The sequence below is a fragment of the Apium graveolens genome, chromosome 10 (genome assembly GCF_009905375.1).
Source record: "Apium graveolens cultivar Ventura chromosome 10, ASM990537v1, whole genome shotgun sequence".
NCBI lineage: Eukaryota > Viridiplantae > Streptophyta > Magnoliopsida > Apiales > Apiaceae > Apium > Apium graveolens.
This window is the reverse complement of record NC_133656.1, coordinates 142,525,646-142,533,894: the sequence shown is the minus strand read 5'-3', so window position 1 is coordinate 142,533,894 and position 8,249 is coordinate 142,525,646.

Here is an 8,249-nt window from a genome sequence, read left to right as displayed (position 1 = left end):
TGTTTCAACCTTCTCCCATAATCGGGGTTATCTTATACATTAAAAACCTTGTTTTCCACTATATTATGTTATGGGTTCTTTCTTTCTTGATGGCAACCTCCCTGACTATCACATTCAGGGTTTGCCCTAAATCTTATTCCTCAAACTATGGCTCTCATCTAAGTTCTCATCCTTAAGCTCTTGAACTTTTGGAACCCAAATTCTGTAGGAATACCTCATTATTCCCTTATCATCTTTCTCGGTATTAATCTTTTATCTAATTGTTGGCTCTCAGCCTTCATTCATCACTTTTTCTGGCACAATATGATATTTTCCGATAATTCGGACTCTATTGCAATCTCAAACAGCTTTTCGGTACCGGCTCTGGTTACCTTCACTTTTATTTCCATTTTCTCAAAATCTCTTATAAACTCTCCCAAAGACATTATTATCTTGACTCTCTCCTTTTTTACTAAGGGCATCAGCCACCATATTGGCTTTCCCTGAATGATAAAGAATCTCCCAATCATAATTCTTGATTAGCTCTAACCACCTCATTTGGCGCCTGTTGAGCTCTTTCTGCGTGAAAATGCACTAGAGCACTTATGGCTTGTGTAAATCTCGTACTTCTCTCCATACAAGTAGTGCCTCCAATATTTAGGGCAAAACTATTGCCACGAGCCCAAGCTCATGGGTGGGGATATCGAATTTTATATTCCCTTAATTGTCTTGATGCGTACGCGATTACCTTGTTGTGCTGTATAAGAAGCACCCTAATTCCTTATGCGAAGCGTCACTACACATCACAAAATCTCCTTTTCCATCCGGCAACGCCATTATAGGGGTCGTCACCAATCTTTACTTCAGTTCTTGAAAGTTGTTCTCGTATTTCTCTGTCCATTCAAACTTCTCAGTCTTACGAGTAAGCCGCGTTAAAGGGGGCTACTATCTTTACAAACTTGAACGAACCTCCGATAGTGACCGACCAATTCTACCTCTGGTAGTCGACCTAACCATGGTCATCAATTCATCAGTGGTACTTTATTCATTCTTGTCAGGATCCTCCATGGGATCCTCCTCAGCAACTATCCCTTCTAGGACAACATCCTCAACATGAACATCATCCGATCCCGCGTTAGGACGCTCTATCGGATCCATAATCTGATCTCCAATAAGTAATAAAACATCATCGCGTTGTTGCTCCTCAACCTCAGGGTTCGGAGTCCCGCTACCATATACGATAACGAACTACGCTTCTATCACGATATTTATAAGGGTTCCCATAAGGGTTTTAACTGTTAGTACTATGTTAGGTAGTCCGACTATGAACTTGGCAAGAGTTCTTATTATCTTAGTGAACTTATTATTTTAACGTCGCATCATCTCTGAGGTTTATAACGCTTAGCTCTGATACCACTTCTGTAACACCCCCAAATCCGGGGTCGGGGATCCGGGTTGTCACGAGTTCCATTTCCCTTAATAACACCCAATCTTAATAAATAATCAACTACTCTGTACTGTGACCCCACAATAAACACACACACCACAAGTTATAGTCTCAGAGATGAACACTCAAAAATAACACAAGTCCTTATATTCCACAATTATAAACCGTTACACCTTAAAAAGGTTCTGAATAAATTTACATATTCCTTGCCATTATTACAATTCATATTATACATAAGTCTGGTTCATCAATAGTTGAAAACCTAGCCTATTGGTAGCTCCTACCTCAGCTACGGCGGCATCAACGCTTTCAGAAGACTGCGGAACGTTTTCTAACCGCTTGCGAATCGGGAGCTTGGTCTTGTTCATCTTTTCTATCTGTTGTTATGTGATGAAAGAAGAAAGCAAGGGTGAGCAGCAAGCCCACCAAAATAATATGTATAATGATTAACAATATATGAGCCTTCTCATAGTACTCATGAAAGTCTTGGTCAAAAGAAATGAACCAAGTTTGATATCTTAATGCGATGAAGTCGTAAAATATTCAGTATATATACATATATACTTTTCAAAATCTTGGAAGTCCTCTTCCATGCATAATATACACAGAGTTCCAGTTTATAACTGTATAAAAATATCGTTGCAAGGTGATCTCATATATCTACCCTTGTCTCAACGTTTTTCTGAAAATCTTTGATATGCATAAAATAATCATTAACTAGATATAAGTTGAAAATATGAAGTTACAAGATACCCCAATATACTTATATCTTTTCCAAATATTACTTGAACTACCACCGTTCAAGTTATAATCAGTTCAAAAGTTCATCACATAGATGAGACTACAAGACAAGATTTGAATAGATTCAATCTTTGAATATCATTATAAATAATGAAGTTACGAGATACTTCATTAAATCCCGATATATATATACACCTATATATATACATTTCATACACTCCTTGAAAACCTCTGTTATGAAAATTATAAACAGAGTTGCAATATCCAATGAATTTGGAAAGGAGAAAACCTTGGCATAAACCTGATATCTTGCTGATCAGGCAAAGATACCAATAAGTAACCTTTTCTACTAGTAGATGGACGAATTCCCCACTGGTCATCACCCTGACCGCAATAGGACCTTATGCTGGACTGCCACTCAGCCACTTACGCATTTGATGGACTCCCATTGAGCCACTTACACTTTCATGGACGCCCACTGAGCCCATGTTGCTTATGCCGACTCAAATAGATGAACTTACTTCCCGAACGATGGGCAAGTAATCAAGATGTTTTCTCAAAACAGCAACCTCGTTGCGAATGTAAAATACACCACTGAGCCGGATCCCTCAAGTTTTGAACGAGTATTTAAATCCCCTTTAAAAGGAAGATCTTAAATATAAAAATGAGTTTTGGGATCCGCTCTAACTTTTAAAAATCATTTTGAAGACTCAAAAACACTTTAAAGAGTGTTTGGAGTAATGCTGATTTAATAAAATAAATCAGTCCCAATATATTAGAAAATATCTGAATATTATTATTTAAACAATATTCCCATAAAGAATAATCTTTATAAAAATAATTGGAGTAGAAGTTTTAAAACTTATACTTGAAATGAGTATTAAATAACCAAAGATATACTTATACGAAAGTACTATCTTTATTTAAAATAATCAAAGATAAGTTTGATTATCGACACCTTATTCTTTAATAAAATAAAGAACATATCTCAGCAAATAATCGGAGTCATAGATCCTCAAATGAATATTCAAATAATATTCATTAAATAATATAAACTGAGTCATAAGCCCTCGAATGAATATTCAAATAATATTCAATAAATAATATAAAAGAGTCATAAGCCCTCGAATGAATATTCAAATAATATTCAAATAATAAAATAAAAGGAGTCATAAGTCCTCAAATGAATATTCAAAATAATATTCATTTAATAAAATAAAGAAGTCATAAGCCCTCGAATGAATATTCAAAATAATATTCATTTAATAAAATAAAGAAGTCATAAGCCCTCGAATGAATATTCGTAATAATATTCATTAAATAAAATAAAGGAGTCATAAGCCCTCGAATGAATATTCGTAATAATATTCATTAAATAAAATAAAGTTATCGAATAAACCTTATTCGATTAATAGTTTTAAAAACTATATCAATATATATATATATATATTATACTCGGGAGCCTCGCCTCCTGGTTTTAGAAAAAGTTCACCTTTTGATCCCCTATACTAAGGGTATACGCAAATACCGCTTATCTCTAGCATAGGTATTATGCAACGAATAAGCATTTGAACCAACAGATATATAAATCAAGAATACGAAATAGGCATGCATATATACCATATCACATGCTACAATATATCGCAAGAATTTGCTAATAACAAATATGCATTTATCACAAGATCATGCATATACACATATACATCACAACAACAGTATAACGGGTAGAAAACTTGCCTGAGCGACTGGGGGTTACAAGTGGCTCGGGACGAGTCTGGTAACCTATAAACAACATATAAGTTGGAATTAAACCGAAGTCACTTGTAAATCTATACTTTAACCAAATTAGACTCTAACGCTCGCTTTGCGCTTACTGATTCTCTTAAGTCGCTCGAGTACTCTCGGCTCCACCATTTTTAATAAATTAACCATTAAGGGTTTTAAGGAAATTCTTTCGCGAGTACCTTACCAACTGCCTAATCCACTTTACATAATTGTTTCTTACCCCAATTACTCATTTAAGGTCCTTAACCAAGGTTTCAAAGTAAGGCGAGGGGTAATGGTTCGGTCGTGAAATGTCGTTACTTAAAACGGTCGTTTCTCCTAAACCGTACATCGGATTCAAACGAACCACATATCAAAACGAAGCTCGTAAAATGAACTATCTAATCATGGCAATGGTCAAAACCTAACAGGGAGTTCTCGGGTCCTGATGTTAAGAGCAAAAATAGTCTAAAGTAAATCGGACATTACGACGGCTATGTTTACGCGATTTCCCAAATTTTTTACCATTCCAAATCATATCAATCCGACTACCAATCAACAACAACTCAAGATACACATCAATGCTACTGATTTCAGTCATAATAAGCCCAAGGATCTCAATCCAATCATATATTATAACATCTCCAAATTCAACTAAACTACTTAACAATTAAGCTCGAATCATGTTTATCATTCAAATTACTACTCATCCATCCAAACCATCTCCAAACTTCAACATTCAAACTTATTACTAAAGGGTGTGAAGATTTATACCTTTCTTGGAGGGTGGAAAGTTACTAGGAAGCTTTATGGAGCCTCCTACAAGCTTGATCTTTCCAAAGAAATCAAAAACACAAAGTTAGGCTTTAAAGTTTCTAAAAGTCCGATTGAAAGAACTGTAAAAATGAGGGTCTTACCATGCTTATTTGTACGAGACTTGTGAACTAGAGTTGTAGGACATCTCAATACCTTTCCAACGAGCTATAGAACACAACATTTGAGTGAGTATTGAAGGAGATATGGCAGTTTGAAGTTGCTGTGTTTATTTTGGCCGAGAGCTTGATGAAGAAAAGGGAAGAGCTTTTGTGTTTTTTGTGATTTGTTTTGATTTGCCTTGGTTGGTTGACTTTTGTTTTCTTTTAATCATTTTTAACCATGAACTTTGTGTGGTTATCATTCATCCACACCTCCTTCCCCCCTATGTCATGCTTATGTCACCTTGTGATGTCATCATCCCTTACTTGCCCTCTTCTTATTGGTTGGATGACCTCATCATCCCTAACCTCCTTGATTAACTCCTAATTATTTTCCTAATGACCGTTGATCTGTTATACGGTTCGCTTAACTTTCGTTCTCATTTCTCGTTTGAGGAATCATATCCGGGATCTTATCACTTGGGTTCCCCTAAACCTTCCTCAATATTTTATATTCCTTTTTATGATCCCCTCTTAAAATCCTTGTATTTAAATCATATTTATCTTGTTACCTTATACTCACTTCTTTCTGTATCTGGTGGATTTCTGGGAAAAATCAAAGTGTTCGGAATTGGATTCTGACGATCTTTACATATACTTATATACCATATAGAGTACTAATAAAATCTCAGAATATCAATAACAGAATCCCTACATAGTGTGGCATGAAAAGTTTTCTTATTGAGCATAATCAGCAAAATCACTATTCATAAGGGTTTCAAAAATTCCAAAAATTGGGGTTATTACATGAGCCGTTTCTCTTTCGCCAAGGAGCTGACCAAATCATTAGGAGATGTATTCCTTACAGTGAAACGGGGGGGAGCTTGCGAGATTGCCACTCAACGCCTTATGGAGGACATTATGGTGGAGAAAAGACAGCAGCTCATATTCTTCAAGCAGGTTTCGTTTGGATGACATTGTTTAAAGATGCTCATCAGTTCATTTTGAAATGTGATCGATGTCAACGTGTGGGTAATATGTCTAATAGGGATGAGATTCCTCTTAATGTGCTTCTCGAGGTTGAGGTCTTCGATATTTAGGGAATTGACTTCATGGGGCCATTTGTCTCATCTTGTAACAATCAGTATATCTTGTTGGCGGTTGATTACGTGTCGAAATGGGTTGAAGTTAAGGCGTTGCCTACGAACGATGTGAAAGTGGTGCTTAATTTTCTTCACAAGCAGATATTCACAAGGTTTGGAACTCCAAGAGTCATAATCAGTGATGAGGGGTCGCATTTTTGTAATCGCAAGTTCACTGCTATGATGAAAAGGTATAATGTGAATCATCGCATTGCTGCGGCTTATCATCCTCAGACGAATGGTCAGGCTGAGGTATCTAACAGAGAGATCAGGCGCATTTTAGAGAAAGTGGTGTGTCCATCAAGGAAGGATTGGTCTTTGAAGCTTGATGAAGTTGTTTGGGCGTATAGAACAGCATATAAGACTTTATTGGAAATGTCGCCATTTCAGTTGGTTTATGGTAAGGGGTGTCATTTACCTGTGGAGCTCGAGCATAAGGCATATTGGGCTTTGGAGAAGTTGAATCTGGATTTGGATGCGGCTGGAAAGAAGAGGATGCTTCAATTGAATGAACTTGACGAGTTTCGACTTCAAGCTTATGAGAACCATAAAATGTATAAGGAGAAAGTTAAGAGGTGGCACGATAGGGGTCTAGTGCTCAAGTCATTTGTTCCAGGGCAACAAGTTCTTTTACTCAACTCTCATCTCCGTCTTTTTTCCTGTAAAATTGAAGTCAAGATGGTCAGGGCCGTTTATTGTCAAAACTGTGTTTCCACATGGAGCGGTGGAAATTTTTGAAAATGATCAGGCCCAAGCATTCAAGGTAAATGGTCAAAGGTTGAAGCATTATTATGGTGACACGGCAAACCGCAAGGTGGTTAGTGCCATTTTATTGTCCATTTGATCTCGAGATTCTACGTCAAGCTAGCGACGTAAAAGAAGCGCTTCTTGGGAGGCAACACAAGTATGTTGTACATTAGTAGGTAGAAGAAGCAAGAAGAAAAGAGAAAAACACAAAATAATCAGAAAAAGGAAAAAATTCAGGGCCAACTACATAAGTTGGGCGCGCCTGCACTGAACAAGCGTGCGGCCGCGCCGTTTTTCCTATAACCAAGCACGCCCGTGCTGTTCTAGCGTGCAGTCGCGCCGGTTTTCCAGAGAGTGAGCACGCCCGCACTGTCCTAGCGCGCGGCCGCGCCGGGTCCTGTACGAAAAAAAATTATTTCAGCAGTTTATTAAGGTAAAATCGGGACTTTTACTCCAAAATCAATTCCAACCCGATTTTTACTCTTCCACATCCCATAATTCCCTCTCCTAATCAATTCCATTATTCCCACGATTCCCATAATCAATTCCCACTTCTATTCCCTATAGAATTCACACCTCTCCACCTATAAATACATAACTTACACACAACTTCTCCACCAATTCTCAAACTCTCAAACACAAATTCTCTCTAAACACTTAAGCTTTTGTTCTTTCTTTTTCAATCCCGATGACACCCAAGAGACAAAGAACGCAAGTTGGAAGCTGCACCACCGATTCTTCATTTATGGGTAACGTGAGGCCCGGGTTTTCTACTCCTGAGGCCGAGGAGGAGTACACGAGGCTTCTCTCGAAGCCTATTGCTAAGGAGCGAGGTTTTCTGCCATCAGGGAAAGGATGGTAAGTTGTTAGAGATGATTCTTGAGATTGGCTGGGTACCTTTTTGTGAGGCTCCTGCTGCTGTGCCCATGAGTTTTGTGTGGGAGTTCTATGCAAACGCCAAGGTGGAGAATAATGGGTTCATGATGGTGAGAGGGAGGACTGTAGAGTACAGTGTTGATGCTATCAGGGCAGTGATTGAGCAGCCCGCAAGGAAAGTGGGTCAGGACATGTGGAACGATAAGACTCCGGAGGACTTTGATTTGGATCTCATCATTACTACTCTCTGTGTGCCTAAGACTCATTGGAAGTTCAAGAGGGGCACTACTCATTACTCCACGTTCCCGACATCGTGCATGAACAGGTTTTCACGGGCTTGGAACTCCTTTATTTGTGCTAACAACATGCCATCTTCGCATGTGCATGAGATTACTATGGAGCGTGCTCGTCTATTGTGAGGTCTTCTGCAGGGTGATTATATTGACTTGGGGATGGTGATACATCAGGGGACTTTGAGATTCTTGAGGGGAGGTACTACAGGTGATATTCCGTATGCGTCAGTTGTGACGAAGTTGTGTGTGGCAGTTGGTGTTCATTGGCCAGCACATGAGCAGCTTCAGCTTCCCAGTGCTCCTATTGATAGTGCTACACTGCAGAGCATGCAAGAGTGGTATGGAG